Source organism: Panthera tigris, chromosome A1, assembly GCF_018350195.1.
Source record: "Panthera tigris isolate Pti1 chromosome A1, P.tigris_Pti1_mat1.1, whole genome shotgun sequence".
NCBI lineage: Eukaryota > Metazoa > Chordata > Mammalia > Carnivora > Felidae > Panthera > Panthera tigris.
In genome coordinates, this window is record NC_056660.1 from 25,747,293 (window position 1) to 25,767,011 (window position 19,719).

At 42.8% G+C, this 19,719-nt stretch overlaps 1 long non-coding RNA gene across 4 annotated transcripts in view; it reads left to right on the forward strand.

Moving 5' to 3' along the window:
• The window catches only part of LOC122235473, a 142,686-nt gene that overhangs the window by 103,234 nt on the left and 19,733 nt on the right, over positions 1-19,719 (forward strand). For 2 of the 4 annotated variants that reach the window (XR_006213573.1, XR_006213569.1), the window contains exons 2-3: positions 9,777-9,907; positions 18,628-18,737. This is a non-coding gene — a long non-coding RNA (uncharacterized LOC122235473). Of the gene's footprint in view, positions 1-4,592; positions 4,762-9,776; positions 9,908-18,627; positions 18,738-19,719 lie in introns of those variants that run through there. The other 2 variants (XR_006213566.1, XR_006213582.1) reach the window with 2 other exon arrangements.

Consider the following 19,719-nt stretch of genomic DNA (forward strand, 5'->3'; position numbering starts at 1 on the left):
GATCCTAGTAAGGTATTCACAATATGTCCTCCTTATGCATTAGAGAAAAGAACCACCAGATGTCCACAGGCAAGTTTTCTGTTCCAGCCAAGATCAACTCTATTCCAAATGGAGAACTCTTGTTGGAATATATGTTCTCAGGGGAACAAACTAAAGTATGGCTGACTTCCTGGGGGAATGTCCCCCATCTCCAACCCATTTTCCCTCCACTTTTCTCAGGATTATATCTTTGAGAAGCCTGTTGGTGTTGAGACCATGACCATACATATTCTTTCCTTTTGCTGTGCTTCCTCAGTCTCCACATCTGATAACACATATGCAACATTGTACTATTTCCAAGTACTCCAGAGAACAGAACTTGCTCTGCAGAACTAATATATTGCAGCAGTCCAGATAATACCTTGCCATGTGTGTTTTTTCTTTTTTTTTTTTTTTTTTTTTGCCATGTGTGTTTTTTCAATAAGAAGTCACCATCCCTCAATGTGGGATTATATAATTTCTAGAACTTTAGACTCTTCCTTAACCAGTAAGGAAATATGTTAGCATTTATTGTTGTGGAAGTTTACCTTCCTACAGAATACTAAATTAATGGCATGTTTGGTGTTTGTGATCAGTAAGTTATATGCCAGCTGGACTGGTCATGTGCTGATATGGTCTAGCTGAACCCATAAAGCTTGGTTGATGGCGATGCTAATTCCACTGGGTTAAATTCCACCAAAAGGGCAGGTGCGTACAGCTGCCCAGAATGGCATTGAGAAATATGAGTTTGTCCTTGTCCTTTCGAACACCATACTGGTTGGATTCCTGAGAGCTTTAATTGTCACCCTTCGAATGAAGCTGGTCTTTGGCTTGTGTTTATCAGCTCCAGAGCTGAGGAAATTGGGTTTTATCTCTTTCAGATTAGATCACTACAAGCCTCATTGGGTAAAGCTACCGTGAGGAGGGGTGGGGAGGGTACAGTCCTTACTCCCTTTACTCAAAATGCTTCTGCAAAGCCCGTGCCCTTTATAGAACAAAGTCCCAGGACTCCCACTCCCTCTCCCAACCCAGCACAGGATAACTAACTAGGGATTTGTTTATTTACGTCTTTCAAGGGCTTTTTAATTAATAAACCTTGCCCCTAACTAAAATGCTGATCTCTTTCAAGATAAAGCACTTTGGGCCTCAGGTTTCTACTTCTCTGTTTTCCATTTGCTTCAGGTTTTATTAACTCCGTAGCCAGGCTGAAGGTGTGGAGGTTGTGGGATTGGGCATCTGGCCCACTGAGGAACTTTGTATTTTCCCCTGCCTGCCAGGAGATTCCACTCCATTCTTTTCTTCGGAAGAAAGAGAGACAGAGAGAAAGAGACAGAGAGAGAAAGAAGGAAGGAAGAAAAGAAACAAGAAGAAACCTCCCTAAACTCTGCAGTTGTTCTATATGATCCTGATTTTAAGAGGAAACCTCTCCTCTGGCTTGGGGTATGGCTGGGTGTTGACAGTGCTCCATGGCTCCGAGGCCCCTTGGGGTGGAAAAGCAGGGCCCCAGGGATGCTGTGACAGGGGCGGGGACTTCATCTTGCAAAGGTGACAGGCCTGTGGCCCCCTGCCCCTCAACTTAGCCCCTTCTGAAAGGCTCTGGCACCTAGTCACCAATTATTGTCCCTCCTCTGACGCCCTGTTCTTTGACCTCCAGTAACAAACGACTTCCTGATTACCGAAGCCGGGCCCCACCCACCTCCCCTAGCCAAGAAGTCAACCAAGAACTGTGCAGGACTTCATTGAAATTTGCGGATCCACTGTGAAGTTACCTCCCTGGGCATATTTATCTTGAAGGCGAGCTGGCTGCTTTGGAGCGCCTCGTGATTAACTGTTTTTTCTTTGCTTTTTTTTTTTTTTAACCCGTGCAAGGGCCGAGAAAGGAAAATTTGATCCTTGCTACTTTTACAGTGCTGGGTTGGTGGTATGGGCAACATATACATGGGGAAAATTGGGGGTCCCCAATAGGAAGTAGGGGATAAAAGATTGCAGGATTTCTGAAGCTCAAGTCAGCTGCATTCATGAGCGAATCAGCCGTCTCCTGGTTCTTGACCTCCTTTGGGCATTGTGAGGGCTGATGAGCTCATGCCTGTAAAGAGTGCAAGCCTTTAATTGAAGTATAATTAATAATCATCTGATAAGTGAATAACAATAATAATGATGATGTAATCCCCTTCCCCCACAGCCCCACTCCTGTTTCCTTGGGTAGTAACATTATGACATGATGTCCCAGTGTGCTCAATTAGATGAATGACTGTAGGTGCAGACAAATCATCACAGCTATGTACTTGTTGGCACAGCCCGGGGTTGGCCTGCCACCGAGAAACCTGAGGGCACAGAACAATGCAGCAATGTTCTGTAAGTGTTGCACCGTTCAGATAATGGACAAGTTCAAGCTGTTTCATGACTCAGGTACTAGGACAACCTACTTGCTTCTTTCCAACCTGGTGGCCCTCCCAAGCGGGAGAGCTGCGTCTGGAAGTCTTACTGAGAATGGCAGTTACTTATGTCTTCTGCTCCTCTGCCTTGTGCTTTCTACAGATCTCTGTAGTCAGTAAGATGAATGAGTGAGTCTCCAAAGTGGGGGGGGGGGTGATACGAGTGGATTTTCTACCTGCCTCTACACCAATGATTATCAGAGGGACATTTGGATTAGTTAACATGCCCACAATTTCTCTTGAGTACCTAAATGGGATGAATGGAGAAGCAATGGGTTTTAGAAAAAAAGAATCATTTTAGTTCTTAGGCTTATCACAGTTTAATCTAAAAAAAAAAGAGCCCTTAGGAGCACCTGGGTGGCTCAGTTGGTTAAGCATCTGACTTCGGCTCAGGTCATGATCTCATAGTTCATGAGTTCGAGCCCTGTGTCCGGCTCTCACAGTTTAACCAAAAAAAAAAAAAAAAAAAAAAAAAAAGAGTCCTTAAAGTAGACAGCAAGCTTAAAAGAAGTGCTTAGAATGGGCCCAGGTGGGGGGGGGGCGGGCAGGGAATATGAAGAAGGCAATTCATCATCCACTTTTGCCCTAAAGTCTTCTCAGGCCAGAAGGCTGAGATAGGCAGAATGGAATCCCCAGCTAGAAAAGATAATAACACCTTTCATCTGCAAACAATTTACAGTTTACAAAGCACTTTCATATAGCATGACCTCATCTGAGTCTCACAATATCTCTGTAAGGCTGGTTAAGTTTATAATCACCAGTTTATAGATGAGGAAACTGAGGGCCAAAGTGGTTAAGTGACTCATTTGCCCAGAAAGAAAGTGGCAGGGCGAGAGCCAAACCCATGTGTCTAACAAGACACTAGGACTTCCTCCACGGTGAGCAGATCCCTCCATCTTCTCTCTCCTGGGAGGATCCAGACTGGATTTATTCAACAAATAGATAACGAACAATCACCACTCCATGTTGGGCACTGTGCTGGCTGTTGGGGAGGCCGCAGTGAACATGACCTACAAGATTCGTTTCATAACATCGACACCACTGTGTTAGTTTTGTGCTGCTGGCATCTCTAGACCATGGTATCCTTTCAAAGAGATCTACAGCAAAGACCTTTTGCTGCAACAGTAAAAGTCTGTTCTGTCTGCCTGATGTACGGAAGGGAAAACTGTTACAAAGATTGTAGGTGTCCTCATGGAGTCTAATCAAATATTAATGAGTCCATTCCCAGCTTTGAGGTGACCGAGAAACTTTCCAAGATTCCCAGGGTTGGGGAAGGGTGGCTTCCAGGCTGTTAGCAGCAGAGTTGAGGGGACATTTTCTTTCAGTCTAGGTCATGTTTTTCTGCTTTCAAGTTCAACTCCCCAGCAGAGGGAATCTCATTGGCCCACCTTGGCCTAAAGTCTCTACCCTTGAAACAACCCAACCCAGGTGGGCAGACATTACTACTGGTGATCTATCCGTGGGTGCTGGAGTAGTTTCCAGGGCCAGGGTGCTGAGGAGGCTGCCAAAAAGAGTGTTCTGTACAATATGCCCACCCCCGACTTTGGATGACTCCCTAGAGTGAAGCAGGTAGGCAGGAATGAGTCCCAAAAACTCTGTCATCACCTCCCTGAGGCTCTTCTCTCTTAATTTTTCTATGTAAATTCTCAATATTTCAGGGAGAAATCTCTGTAAAGAACACAAATGAAATAATCTTTTACAAATAGATTCCTTCATATTTATGGGGTGATATGTCTGGGATTTTTCTTTATTCCCAGAAAAAAGAGGAATGGGACCTGATCAAATAGGAAGGGTGTATGTTGATACTTGTTGAGGCTGCATGGCGGGGACATGGGGGTTCATTCTATTATTCTCTCTACTTTTCTCTATTTTTGAAAATATCTATAAACCAAGTTAGAAAAATGCAAAGGGATTATTGTGCCATCACGTTCCTAACTTGAGCCTGTTTTAAAGGCATGTATTTTCCTATATAGAGTTTTGTGTGCTGGGGCCGGGGTGGGGGGAATTCCCTCCTTTCTTTGTCATCTCCATTATTTGATGTTTCCTGAAGGACAGAATTATTTAATCAATTTTACAAGTAAGTGTGGAGGGCTTCCTATAGGTTAGGTGGTCTCTCTTGCTTCCAGGTGAACTAATAGCACCAGAAGTTTCGGGGCATTTGCTTGGGTATTCCTTTCAACATCAGCCCTTTGCATGGATTCCACAAAATTTTCTGGGGACTCTGAGTTCTGAGATGGCTCTACCGACCCTTCTGTGCTGCCTCCGCCATCGCCATCGAGGGACAACACCAGCCGAAGGAAAGATCAAAGTGAGAGCTTGGGAAGCCCCTGGGGCATTTGCAGCTAACTGCAAGGGGCCTTTCTTCCCTAGCATCTGATGCTCTGCACACCTTCAGACATTGGCTGATTGCTCTGGGGTCAGGCCAGGTTCTAAAAAACATTCAGGAACAACCTTTATTTTGATCCAACGGGAGAGAAGAAAAGAGAGAGACAACCCGCTTGGCCCCAGCTCAGGTGCAGTGGGCCAGGTCACGAGGCTTGTAGCAGGTGCCCAGTTGTATCTGTTTCCAACAGTTCCATTAACACTTGGCAAGTTTCACTCACCTTCAACATTTGTAACATGCGATTGTTGACACAACGAATATTACCTCATGCTCTTGGGCCTTTATGTGTTCCTTTGCCATTGTAGTCAGGATGCAGGATCTAGGGGGGTCATTTTCTATCTATGCCATGTTTATAGGTGGCAGGGAGATGGTGGAGGCTGCCCTCCCCAGCCTTCCCACCAAACAACATGATGCCCTCATTTTTCCTTTCTGGATTGATGTTAAGCACTTAAAGTAATTGCCTTGCAGAGGAAAAAAACAAAGAGCCAAAAATGTACAGTCAGCCACACCATGGCCTCATATTTCAAAACCAGCCAGGCTTCTTTTTAAATGCTCCTTTACAGGGTGTGAAATCAATCATGTCACATGGGTCCCCTGTGGCACAGGGGAGAAGAACTCTTGTCTTACTCTAGAAACATAGCCAATGACGTGATTCCTTCTCCTTCCCTGCCCACCCCCACCTACCCTCAGTCGTTCATCCTACAACTTCCCCGTTGGCTTCTCTTCAGTGGGCTTCCTCTTTTGAGTTGGCGGCTTGCTCTGTGATTCTCATCTGCTCTCTATAAGGAAACCGTAACGAAACCATTAACAGTCCACTCTCCTCCCTGGTGTCAGCCTGTCCCTTGGCGTTGTCCTCTGCTTCCTATAGAGCAGTGATGTTCACTCTAGTTACTTTCTCAGTGTGAATCCATTCCTGAATCCTGGCCGTTTTCTTTACCCTCCTGTTTACCTGCTCCCCCTTGAAATGCCTTCTTTTTTCTTAGAATGGTCCTGGCTTAATGCATACCCATGCTTGCCTTCCCTCAGGAAACGCTCTCCGTTACCCTATGGAACCCTATCTTAGAAGTGGGGAGAAGAGAAAGCTTTTGACTTTGTTCCTGCTAATCTATTGTACTAGAGGGTGGAGCCAGGAGGAAAGTAAAAAATAGCTTAGAAAAGTGAATCCTGTAGGTAGACAAATTAATAAACCAATAGCTAAACCAATGCTATCCCATTGTTGGCTTAGGAGTAACAGTTGGCAACTTAGTGTTCTAGTTTACTTCTACTTGAGGCTTGCCCACTAGTGGAGAGTGATTGAGGCTTATAATAAGAAATTGTAGGTGAGGAGGGGGGCCTGACAAAGGGGTGGGATAATCTATAAACCAGACAGACAGCCCTTCACTGTGCTGTGTTCCACTCACTTCCTGGCCCTGCTGAATCACTTCACTGATGCACAGGGTGAGCCACACCATGTTCCGAAAACCACGCCTCTGTCTGTCCAGCACTGGACTTCCTCTTTTTTGTGACTGCTGTGGTGTGTGTGTTCTGATACCCTAGGGGGTGATGCTATGGTTATTATTGCTTCCTAGCCACCCTGCTTTGTAGAGAAAAATCAAAACACCAGTTTTGCCCCTCAAGCTGACCTGTTCAGCCCCGCTTTGGTTTGTCCCAAGCCCTTTCCGATGTGTGCGCACGCACACTCACACGTGACGTGCTGACCGGCCATCTCTGTGTACCTCCTGGTTAATAACTCAAAATCTGAATGTGATACCTCTTTTCTCCATGTCGTGAATTAGAGTTTTGATGGTTTGTCTTTGTCAAGGTTCTTATAGCTGGTCCAGAACAATGACTATAAATAAGATTGTGCCAAGAAGATCTAAATACCAGGCTGCACAAAGCAGACGCCATTTCCCTTTGGGGGATTTCTTCTGTTTTCCTAGAATAGTAAACTTGGGTCTTAATTTGGGATGGTTATTGTCTGTTTCTTCAAAGACTGTTTGTCTTGTAGGTTAGCTTTGATCTGTGTCTCCAGTTGAAATGCTGGGAAGTTCAGGGACACCTTGACTCAGTTGGTTAAGCATCCGACTTCGGCTCAGGTCATGATCTCACTGCTTGTGGGTTCAAACCCTGGGTCAGGATCTGTGCTGGCAGCTCAGCCTGGAGCCTGCTCCGGATTCTGTGTCTCCCTCTTTGTCTGTTGCTTCCCTGCTCGCGCCCTGTCTCTCTCTCTCTCTTAAAAATAAATAAACATTAAAAAATTTTTTTTGTTTTAAAAATACTGGGAAGTTCGAACTATGCTGAGTGGAGGTATGAGAAAACACACATGACACAGATGCCCAAGATGTGGGTACCCTACCGACTCCATTTGCCTGATCACAGGCCTTGGTAACTAGAGACCTCTAACCACCCAGTTATCCATTTACTAGGCCGGGTATGGAGAGGGCGCATAGTTTAGAGGTAAATAAGGCAGATACCAACCCTGCCCTCATGGAAAATACAGTCTAGTGGGGAGACAGACTTAAATAAATAAGAATAAATAATGTAAGACTATCATTCATTGTATGAGAGAGAAATGCTAGAAAATTAAAAAAAAGAAAACAGTGCCGTGCAGGTATACGCACACCCCAGGCTGGAGCATCTGGGAAGATGACGTTTATATTTAGATGTCAAGGAAGAGGTGAGATGGTGGGAATAAAGGGGCAGCGGGAGAAGGCATGGCCCATAGTTTGCCAAAGCACATAGTAGCAGTTAGGGTTGTATTTCATGGCAATTACAATCTCCTGGGCAAAAATTTAACATCTTCAGATCCCTTGGGAGTTTGTCATAAGTAAATTTGCTAAGTATGGGTCTAATTATTAATGATACAACAGTAACACTTATTAAAGGTCAAGTGGGACTCAGTTGTCCACACTTTAAAAAAAATTTTTCTTTTAATGTTTATTTTTGAGACAGAGAGAGACAGAGCATGGGCGGGGGAGGGTCAGAGAGAGGGAGACACAGAATCCGAAGCAGGCTCCAGGCTCTGAGCTGTCAGCACAGAGCCCGACGCTGGGCTTGAACTCGCAAGCTTGAGAGCACTCACCACTGTGAGATCACGTCCTGAGCCGAAGTCGGACGCTTAACCAACTGAGCCACCCAGGCACCCCAACGGTAACACTTATTAAATGCTTGCTTATGTGTAGATATTATTCTGTCAAAGGTCACCTCAGTGAGGTTGTCCCTGGGCACTCTAAATAGCAACCCCCCACCTCCTATTTCTGTTACTGTTTTTCTTTTCTCTTACAGTCCTTACCACCATCTGACATTGTTTATTGTCTGTCTCTTGGGTTGGAATGTAACCTCCATGAGGGCCGGTACATTCGCCTGTTCTGTTCACTATTGTTTTCCCCAGAGCTTAAAACACTGCCTGGCACATACTTGGTGCTCAAGAAAATACATATTTGGTCAATGAATGAATGGCTATTATTCATTTAGTCCTCACAGTGTCTCTATTTTCCTTATGCTGCAAATGAGCAAATTGGCACAGAGAGATTAAGTCATTTACCAAAGGTCATGCGGCCAATGGAGTGGTAGAATCAGGATCTAATAAGCCCAGGCTGTCTAACTCCAGGGTCTTGCACCACAGGCCTGTGTGCAAAATGGAAAGAGTTGTGAAAAGAATATGCCAATCTGATTTATAACTTTTCTCTGGTTAAATGGCATTCTGCTTCAAGACCTCCAAAAAGCAATCCAATTCAGTATTGCAGTTCTAGATACTACTGATTTTATAAAACGGATCATTGAGTGGTATGTAAGGCCAATCACTGGTTAAAGAAGCCTTGTGCCAACCCAGGGAACTTGCAATCCAGATAAGATAAGGAAGTACTGAGTCACATTTTCAGATCCTGTAATATCATCTGAAGCCAGTGTTCCTGGAATATTCCTTACTTCTGACGTCTTAGTAACTTAACTCAGTCTGGTTACTAGGGATGTGAAATATGGAAACATGATTTACTCTTTGACTTGTTCGGTGAAACTAAAAGCTTGAAAGTTGCTGTGTGTATGTGTGTGGGTGTGAGTTTAAAAAACTAAGAGTTGGAGTACAGAAAACAAAAATCTTCTATCCCATAAATCCATACAGTAGACAACAAGTTCAGTCTTGATGTGACTTTTTCACCACATCTCTTTATCACGTTGGGCAGAAATTATTTCAGCTTCTGGAATGTAAGACTTGCCCCTGAGGCCATTTTGACAGTTCTTTCCTCTGACCAATTATTTTTCAGGAATGAAGCTATCAATAATTTGCTTTTTTCCTTGATACGAAGGATTTTATCTTTGTGTGTATGCATGGAGTTGTCAAAGAAAGGAAACTGCTTATGATCTCAGAAACTTCATCGTTTCCTTTCTGCCCACGTATCCCTGAATCACTCAGCAATCCCTAAACTCTTTTTCTAAGAAAGCTATTTAGGTGGTTCGGCATTTATTTTATGTCTTTGACCACTTACCATGTCAGAATTGGTGAGTAATTCTGTCCCTTTTCACACATCTGTCTTTATGTTGTCTTTCTGGACCCATCTCTTTGTGCCCTGTCTCTGCTCCTTTCTGTCTCAAATGAACCATACGCTGTCTTGCACACATACACCAATTTAGATTTATAAGAACTTATGTGTTTACAAAGAGTGTGTTCAACTGCCTCAGACTCCCTGAACCACATGCTGAAAATCTGTACATCATTTCATACATAAGTTATACCTCAAGAAGAAAAAGAAGTTTGTGTTTCCAAATTTACAGCACATTTAATGAGAGTTTAAACATGTCTTGAGTAGATTTATGCATTGGTCACTGCCCCCAGCAGTGTCTCCCTTGGTATTATTGTTGTTGTGCAAAGACGATGCTTGTTGCTATGAGAAATGCCATAAGCAACGGCTTTTCGCCGGTTATGAATGCTCAAGTTTTAACTTTTATAATTTCTTTATGTACAGTTAGAGCCACTGGAAACCCATACCACCAGGAACTTGAAAACGCGGGAGCAGTTTCATTGCAGTGAGGAGCCATGTAGTAAAGAATGCAAGAAGATTCCAGCAAACACCTTCTCATGGGATGCCCAAGACAAGTAAGTCTTTCTGTCATCCTCAGAGTCCTTATCTGCAAAAGAGGATAACCTTTGCCCTGCTTTATCCCTAAGGTTGTTATGAGGATAATTACATTTAAGCCAATGAAGCAGGTATTTAGCTCCCACTCAACCATGTCAAATTCTGTGGGCACAAAAGGAGGAAAAGGCATGCTTCCTGCATTCACGGAACTTACAGACGAGGATAGAAAGGAAGACCAGCGCGTATATGTTTACAATAGAAAGTATCACGTCATCCTGGTGATGGCTGCAGAGTGATCCAGACTCAAGTAAAAGAAACTTTAATTCTGGCGGGTGCCATTGGGGAAGGCTTCATGGAAGCACAAACATTTGAACAAGGCCTTGAGGGAAGACGATTTGGAAGACTTTCCAAGTAGGGGGACAATAGGAACAAAGCAAGAGATAGGTCTCCATGACCATCAAATGAGTCTGTGAACTGGAAAGCACGATTCAGTTATAAAATATTACTGGAAGCTCTTTCTGCCCTTGGGTTTTGTCCTTGTGCTTTAATAAAACCACCTTTTTGACACCAAAAAAATAAATAAATAAAAGTAAAACAAATTATTACTTGTTAACTCTCCTGGGACCACTACTCACCTTTCCCAGAAGCCATGACCTCTCTAGGTAATAAAATACCACGGGGAGTCTGAGAAAAGGCTGGTTTACCAGCTTCCAGAACTTTGGGGTGCTCATGACTGACTTTGTGATATCCTGAAGTCTCAAAGGAGGTGATGCTATATCTCAAGTCTAGCTAAGAAGAATAAACACCAACCAAAGGTTAACAGTTAAATTCTCTTTCCATCTTCAATTTGTATTTAAAAAATTTTTTTTAAATATTTATTTTTGAGAAAGAGAGACAGAGTGTGAGTGGGGGAAGGAGAGAGAGAGAGGGAGACACAGACTCTGAAGCAGGCTCCAGGCTCTGAGCTGTCAGCACAGAGCATGACATGGGGCTCAAACCCACTAACCCTGAGATCATGACATGAGGTCGTGACCCAAGCTGAAGTCAGACGCCCAACTGACTGAACCACCCAGGCACCTCTGTTTCCATCTTTTAAGATTTTCCTCCCAACCCTCTCAGGTTGCCCCCCCCACCACCACTGCTCATCACCACATCAGCCCTTTTCCCTTAACGAGGATCCAAGCAGGCCCTGAGTTAGCCAGTCACACTCAAACCCTGATGGTATTGATTTCTAGCTATGTTATAGGAAGCACCTTCCTTTAATCTACGTAAGACTTAAATTTTACATCTGTAAAATGGGAACGAAAATAATAGTACCCATTTCATAGCATTGCTGGGAAGGTTAAGTAAAATAATATACCTGATACATAACACTCAAAATGTTAGGTATTATATTATCATCTGGAATAGGTGTGGCTGTGGGCCAAATCCAGCCATGTCCGTTTGTCTGTGTATGGTCCACACAGTTTCTGTTGCAATAGCGGGGTAGAACAGTGTGACTGAGCCTGTATGCCCCACAAAACTAAAATACTTACTGTCTGGCCTGTTGCAAAAGAAAGTTTGCTGACCTCTGACCTAGAAAGCCAAGAAGAGAAAACCTGCTTATGTGACATTTGCAACCAGTTAGATTTTGTCCTTGGTAGGCTCACCAGTGCCTTTACTGCCTTATTGTTGGTTCCTGGCATCTGATGATACACGGTATGCACCCCCTATAATGGAGAAGTCCTCATGGAGATCCCCACATCTGGGTACCGTGGACATTCCTGGGATCTATTTATATCCTCCTGGAGCCCAGTATTAATAGACAAGGACTACACAGCAAATGTGGAAGAAGATGGGTAACAAATTTCAGCTCTGATTAATGACGGCATAATCTCAAATGCAAACTGCAGAATATTTGAAGGTGAAAGGGAAGTTAATGTTACCGGGTGATGATCTAGTCACCGAGGAGAGGGAAGCAACAACATGGAAAAAGAGGCAAACCATTGTGAGTGGTTTGGGGTTTCTGCTGACCTCCTACTATGTGCCTTAAATTAAGAGCCCTGTAAAGTCCACTCCAATTCCATTTAAATGTCTCTCTCTCTCTTTTTTTTTTTTTTTTTTTTTTTTTTTTGGGAGAGAGAGTGTGTGAGAAAGAGAGAGAACATGTGTGTGGGTGTGTGCAAGCAGGGAAGGGGCAGAGAGAGAAGGAGAGAGGGAATCCTAAGCAGGCTCCATGTTGGGCATGGGGCTTGGTCTCATGACTCTGACATCATGACCTGAACTGAAATCAAGAGTCAGACACTCAACTGACTGAGGCACCCAGTCTCCCCTAAATATCTCTCTTTAAAGCACCTGTAACATGATTGCTGTTATAAGATGTACAGAAACCTGAGTAGGTTGGGATTATGCATCAGAGTAGTATTTCTAGGGTTTCTTTATTTGGATATTGAGAAGAGCACTGGACCTAATTCCAGAAAACATTGCCATGATCAAGTATTCACTTGTCCACACTAGTGATCCAAAGGCGTACATTCCTAAAATCATTGGCCAGGGGTATTGTCTTTTGTCAGTGAAAAGAGGCTTTTCTTAATTGAATAAAACCCAGATATTCACTAATTTAAAAATTCATTAAAAACACCAACATCCATTGAGCTGTCCCTTTATCCCACGCACTGTAGTAAGTTCAAGGGTCAGCAAAAATGGACAGTCTTTGTTGCTTAATGACCTCAAATCCAGCCTTCAAATACTCTTTAAGAATTCTGTTCTGCAAACATGTTCCTTTATTTTGTCACAGCCAGCCATGACGGTGAGGCTCTCCACCACCCCATCCCACACCACCCTCACTGTCCTTCCTCCCAGTGTTGACTGCCTCTCCTTCCAGTTTTCATTTACTTTTAGAGTTTCTTCCCCCAGTAAAGTGCAAATGACTGTCGACAGTTCAGAAGATTTTTCTTCCTGGGGAACTTGCATTACAGTTCAATGTCCTCCCCACGGCACTTTTCCCTGCTAAACCTGGATTTGCTCTCAGAACCCATCTGTCAATACCGATCAAGGCTGGCAGTTATGATGACAACAATTCATTGTGGTTTAAGCCAAGGCTGAAATTTCAGGAATCGGATAGCAAATACTAGGTTCATTTTTTTGGCGGGGGAAGAGGGGAATGAAGGTTTTTTTTTCCTATTCTCCAGAGCCCTGCAAAGTGAGATGACAGAGATAAGGCTTGCCCCTGTTATATATAAGGTCTCAACCTAGCAAAACATCGCCCAAGTGTGCCAATTATCCCGCAGAAATGTTCTCTACCAAGAAGAAAATCAGAGACAATCTTCACTGAAAACTTTGTCATTGTAGAAAGTGAGGAGTGCAGCATTTATATCATTATAAATGATATATCCATATATCAAAATATCCATAGTATGTGGAGAATTCAGAGCAGAAGCGTTGTGGATAGAGAAGACCCCAGAGGTGCTTTAAGGTGCCTAAGTGAATGGCTGGCCTCAAGAAGAAACCAATTTGAATATTGTAGAGCAATCCTATGAGGATCTCTATTCTAGAAAGTTCTACCATCTTAAGCACCATGTATGACAGGGGCTAAAATCGAAAGAAGAAAAATGAACACATTCATTAATGAGGATTCGACATACAGTTGTAGTGTCAAAAGGACTCAATAGTTTAAACAATATTCTATAGCTTTAACAGTATTTAAGTGTGAAAATAGTCATTACACTTGGGTACCTCTTGGGATATAGTAGATTGTAAACATTTCCATTTAGTTATAGAACTTCAAATGCAACATCATGCCTTCATGATAACAATAATAAATAAATGCAGGAGAGATTAGTTCAAATAAATGCATTATTGGAGTTGAGAAAAGAAGTATAAACACCTCCACTATTCCTTTAAGGGTATTGTCTCAATGGATGACCCTCCTTATCATCTCCCGGATAAAGAGCCAAACCTTCTGCAGTCTTTGGAATCCCCTTTTGCCCAGATTCAGTTGCAGTGGAATAAAATAAATAGTAAATTTGGAGGCTGGGTTTATGCCCCAAGTCTGTCAACAACCCAGATTACCTGTTACTAAAAGGGTCTTTTGTTTAAGCTTTCAGAGCATCAATGTTGCCATCCTTAAAATGAAAATGATATTTTTTCTTATAAAGTAGCTAACTTAATTTAAAAATATTTAATAACATAATCTTTGAGAAAAGCACTGGGTGAAAGCTCTAACACTAAACAAATACAAGACCTTGTAAGACATGCTGTCATGTTTTACCACACTATGATTTTATCAGTCTTGTGGTTCTACCAATGCCAAACGTTAATAGTCTTTGGTCCCTGGAAGTGGACATCTTTTTTTTCTTTTGGCTGTCCAAAAAAAAAAAAAAAAAAATTTACAACGTTTTCTGATGATAGTACAAAAAATTTTCATGGAGACATCTCTTTCTTACTTCTTAATCCATGTGACCAGAGAGGGTCCACCCAATGTGATGTAAGTGGCCAATAAGAGTACCAAAACCCTCTAGATGCAGTGACTGGTTCAGGAATGATTCTTCTAAGATGAAATGAGGTAAATAAAACTTGATTCTGGAATTTACTGGGTAGGGACTCTCTTTCAACTAGAAGAAGAAAGGACATTAGAAAATAAATCTGGAAGTGGCTAATGGTCATCTTATCACCAGGTCAACTGACTTATTGCAGCTACCTATAAACTAACTATTGAAACTAACAGAAAGAAAAGTGGGAGGTGGAGAAGAACATATCCTAGATTACATCGCTGGAGCCATCACCTCTGAAGTTTTAGTCATGTACGTTTTAGTTATCCAGCCCATGGATTTCTTTTTCACTTTAGACTTTGGAGTTGAATTTCTGTTACTTGCAGTGAAAAGAGCTTTGACTGATTCACTTACTTCTCACTATGAAGGAGATGCTCTATAAAGAGTCCATGGCCAAGCTGTGTATGACTCATGCCTGCATCAATAGATGCAGAGTCCTAAATGGCAATGATACTGTTGTATGATGGCCTTCACCCTGTTCTGTGTGTAACAAGACTGCCTAATAGACCCTGAGCCTGGATCTTTAGCGTCTAGGTTCTCGGTCAGCAGCCCAGCTAAACCCAGCCAACAGGAGAGTCTGCTTTTTTGTAAGGTTGACACCCGCTTTAACCCTAGGGCTAGGATATGCTTCTCATAAATCCTTGTAGAATTTTTTCTGATGACTCAACTCCTCCCTGATTCATTTGAGATTTCTTACTGCCCACAGAAGCTTAAATACTGCCTGCATTGAACCCTCCCCCAAACCTTCATTGGCTCTTTCGAACTTTGGTGCCTGGACTGTATTTGAGCCTGCTCTGAAATACTCCTGAATATAACACTGAATTTGAACTCCTTACCACCATCCTCTTCTACCAGAAAAAGACCAAACTTTCTCAGTTTTTCCTGGCTCTTGGACAATTCTTACTTACCCTTCTACCACTCTTTGGGAGGAATGAAAGTAATTTCATTTATAGATCTCTACACTTAGATATAGTGAGGCTATATCAGGATCTTGAATGTACTTTTTAAAACTAAATGAAGTTCTCAATTTGTTCATGTACTGAGTACCTATCCCCACTGCTCCCAACCCTGAAATCAGAACTCATGCTGGAGTTCTCTGACCAGACTCTACTTTGGAAGCCAGCCAAGGGGAATCTCTGCAACAGATTGGTCCAGTCCCATTTATGGCAGAGTAGTTGGAGTACATCTTACTTTAACAAAATAAGGTCTGTCCAGAGTCATTCAGCACATCCTCATGCTGGCCCTGCAAAAGCAGGAAAATTTGAAAATGCCCACTGAAGACAGGAGTGACTACATGCTCTGTCCCTGGAATTGCCTCTGAACTTGTCCCACAAGTGGATGTTGGGTGCTAACCCCACCAAGAGGACTTTGATGACTGTTGGTAAATTCGGGCAAATGGGTCCTTTGCTAGACTACTCCTCTCATTCTCAAGTTGGTGCATTCGTCTCATGTCATCTGAAGTGATGAATGCTGGATTCCCTGCTTGGACGTGGGAAACTGGAGACAGAGCTCCCAGACTGAGTCTACTGCCAAGCCAGGGAAAACTGCCTAGCCCAGACCACTGAGCCAGCCAAGATTTTCTTCTCTCCAGATGGTCCAGGATCCCTTCCTCTTCTGATCATGACTGGCGCTTAGAGCTCTCACCCCTCTAAGGGCCAATGGAGAGGACATGGGTCCAAGAGAGGAGTTCAGAATGCCCTCAAGACAACTCAATCAGGAAAGGTGAAGTGCCAAGCCAGAAGTCATAGGACGGCCCAGACTCAAGGGGGGGCCAATTCTCTCCTTAAGAAGTGACCAAGTCGGGGTACCTGGGTGGCTCAGTCGGTTAAGGGCCCACCTCTTGATTTCGGCTCAGGTCATGATTTCAGTTTGTGGGATCGAAGCCCACATTGGGCTCTGTGCTGAGAGTGCTGAGCCTGCTTGGAATTCTCTCTCTCTCTCTCGGCTTCCCTCTCTGCCCCTCCCCCTGCTCACAATCTTTCTTCCTCTCAAAATAAATAACTTAAAAAAAAAAAAAAAAAAAAAAAGAACTGACCAAGTGGCTGAGGACTCAAGAAGCTGAGCTCAGAGGTAATGGAAGACAGCCCAGAGGCCAAGGTGGTGATCCTGCCCCTCCCACAACTGTCCTTGTATTTTTTTTTCATGACTGGGGGAGGGGATGGGGTGGTGAGTCTCAGTACTGAGCTATAAACTGAAACGTGGATAACAATTTCCACATAAACAGTAAATGCTGGCTACACCCTCAGCTAGTTCACAAAAGTCTACTAAACACATGATATAGGAACAAAGATTCATGCCTACAAGAATTTTGTTCTGAGTTAAAAAAGAAACAAAACAAAAACCTACCAATGAACTTAGGCACACACCTTCTGTGTAAAGCTGGAGACATCCTGTACTGTACTTGGGTAAATGCAGAGTGGTTTTGAACATATGGTAAGTGCTTGATGATCACTTTATGCTTGGTAGATTCGTTATTCTATAAAAGCCTATCATGTTCTTTTCATTGTCTTCTTTTTTTGTAACTTGCTTTCAGTTAACTTCCGTATATGACATGCAGAATCCTAATAACAGATATCCTTAAAGGTGCATGATCCACGTCAGTGTGCCTTAAGCTTTCCTGTTCTTAGAATATATATTTGTTGAATATATAATATACACATTATATATAAATATGTACTACATATAAAATTTGTTTCTTTTGAGAGTTAAAGACTTGACTTTTACCACTCATATTATTAAGCATAGATTTTTCCTTAAAGATAAATTCTCCATTTCAAAAAGTTAGTGATAAGGGCAGCAGGGATAAAGGATTTCAATAGTTTAAGTTTAAAGTCCTGAGAAAAGTCCAAATGGGGAATATTTTCTGATTGTGAGAAGTTAACATTTTTATCTGATTATTTTGTAGAGAGTCAGAAACACCCCGAGGGCAGTCAGGGGAGCTGGGTGGCCACGTGGTGAAGAGAGCAGGGACATTGTCCCAATGCTGTAGGGCACCACGTGCTCTGCCCGGCTCTCTGTGGAGGTGGCTCAGCTTTGGCGAGTCACACAGATGGTTATTCAGGCCCAGTTCTTGAATTTCAGCATATTTTGCTTCTGAAAAGACAAAAACCAATTATTGATAGCTATGCTGACCTCAGATATTCAGGCTATCTTGGTGAAATGATCTTTTCCAACCTTCTTATTGCCAGTTAAAGGTGACCCTGAACTTGTGTTGCATCCACACGACTCCTGAAACAGAATGCTACGGGCACCAGTGACAGTCACAACAAAATTTATTGCAATGAGAGGCAAGGCCAACTGATGGGGACCGACACTCTTGACCAGAGTGCAGTCTTGAACAACCGGGGTACAGAGTTTTTATAGCTGACCACATGGTCTTATCATCACCTGGGGACAGAACAAAGAAATAGTTCCCAGATGGGGGTGGAAACAGTTCAGACAGGCCCTTGCCCCAATCCAATCAAACACTAAACCAGTTGATTTTCCTTAAACTTTTGTTCCCTTGATTGATAGGACACATTATCTCTTAATCTACAGTGTTAAAACAAAGCTGTTATTTCTTAAGGCTACAGGTTAGCCCTACACTACAATTTAACCCTTACACTTGTTGACATAAATTTAGTGAAAAAAACAAAACAAAATCCAAACCCAAGAAATTGATACCTTCCCTGAATTTTGTGTTTTCGGTCACCAATGTGGTTTTGATCCCCCTCATCCTTTTGGCCAGGTAAGCTCTCTCTTACCAAGAAGTCCTTCATAAGATCACTCCAACCTCCACTGGGAATCACAATTAGAGCGAGTTATCCTAACATGTAGGTAACTGTGACCTACCACTCGACTTCCCCCAAGAGAATGTGCCTCCTAAGGGGTCTAAGCCATATCTGGCTCAACCTTCTATCTTGTGTTGGGCCAACAAGTGTTTTCAGCATAGGAGATGCTCACTAGCTATATTCTGGAATTTTGAATTTGAGCTGAACTAGACCTTGCCGCCATCAATTTATAATTAAAGCAAGATTCAGATTAGGAATTTTTCCTTTCCAACCTCAGGGCCCTGCCTTTGAAAAGGGTCAGAAGCATTGAAGTCAGGCCTTTGATATTTCATGACATCCATAAATCATAGTCATATAGCTACCTTTTCTTGAGGATCTGTTATGTTCCGGATAATGTGCTGGACATGTTTAAAGCCTGTTTTTTATTTACTTTGCCTCAAGCAAGAAGAGTGATTTCCTTTGCTAATTCATTGGTTTAGACAGTGAAGATCCCTGATTTAATGAAGCTCATGTTCCTCTGGAAGAAGAGGGACAACAAACAAATAAACAAGGTAATTTCAGATAGTGACTACACAATGAAGGAATTACAACTGGGTTATGATGTAGTTAGCACCGCTTTAAATATCAACATCAGGGGAAATCTCTCCAAGGGGGTGACATTAGTGCTAAACCCCGAGTGAGGTAAAGGAGACTGGTAATGTAAAGAGCATTCATGCACAAGGACCAGCATGAGCAAAGCTCTGAGGAAGGTATGGATTAATCACATTATTAAGTTATCTATGGATCTGTCTGCTGGAATCTGCGCAATATCCTAGCACACCTATACACTTGGGAAGGGCTACTCTTTTCTTGCTAGCCAGTGGGCTTTTCACCCCCAGCATCACCCCAACTCAGCTGGGACACCCTATTATACCCGTAAGCATTTTCCTTATCCTTCAAAATACAGTCAAAACCCCACCTCTGCTTTCCCATCTTTGTGTTCAGTGAGTTAATTTTGTGTTTATTTTCTCCTGGTTTATTTTGCCGTATGAAACACCGGTTTTCACATCTGTCCAGGCACCTCCTGGCGCCTGTGAGGCTCAAACGATGTCATTCATTCAACAGATTTCCTAAGCAACCTTGTTCTGGGCATGGGGCTAAGGCTTGGAACCAAAATGCACACAGGTTGATAACTGCTCTGTGACACATATATGTTTTGATAATTAGACTTTCATTATAAATACCTCTTTCCAGAAACAGTGTGGAGAATTGATTACAAAACAACCAGATTGGAGCACCAGGATGGCTCGGTCGGTTAAGCGCCTGATTCTTGATTTTGGCTCAGGTCATGATCTTGTGGTCGTGAGATGGAGCCCCTCGTCGGGCTTCGTGTGAAGCCTGCTTGGGATTCTCTCTTTCGCGCTCTCTCTCTGCTTGTCCGCTGCTCGTGCAAGCTCTCTCTCTCAAAAATAAATAAATATTAGGGAAAAAAAAGCAACCAGGTTGTATATAGGGAAACCAATAAGTATGTATAATGCATATGAATGTGTGCAT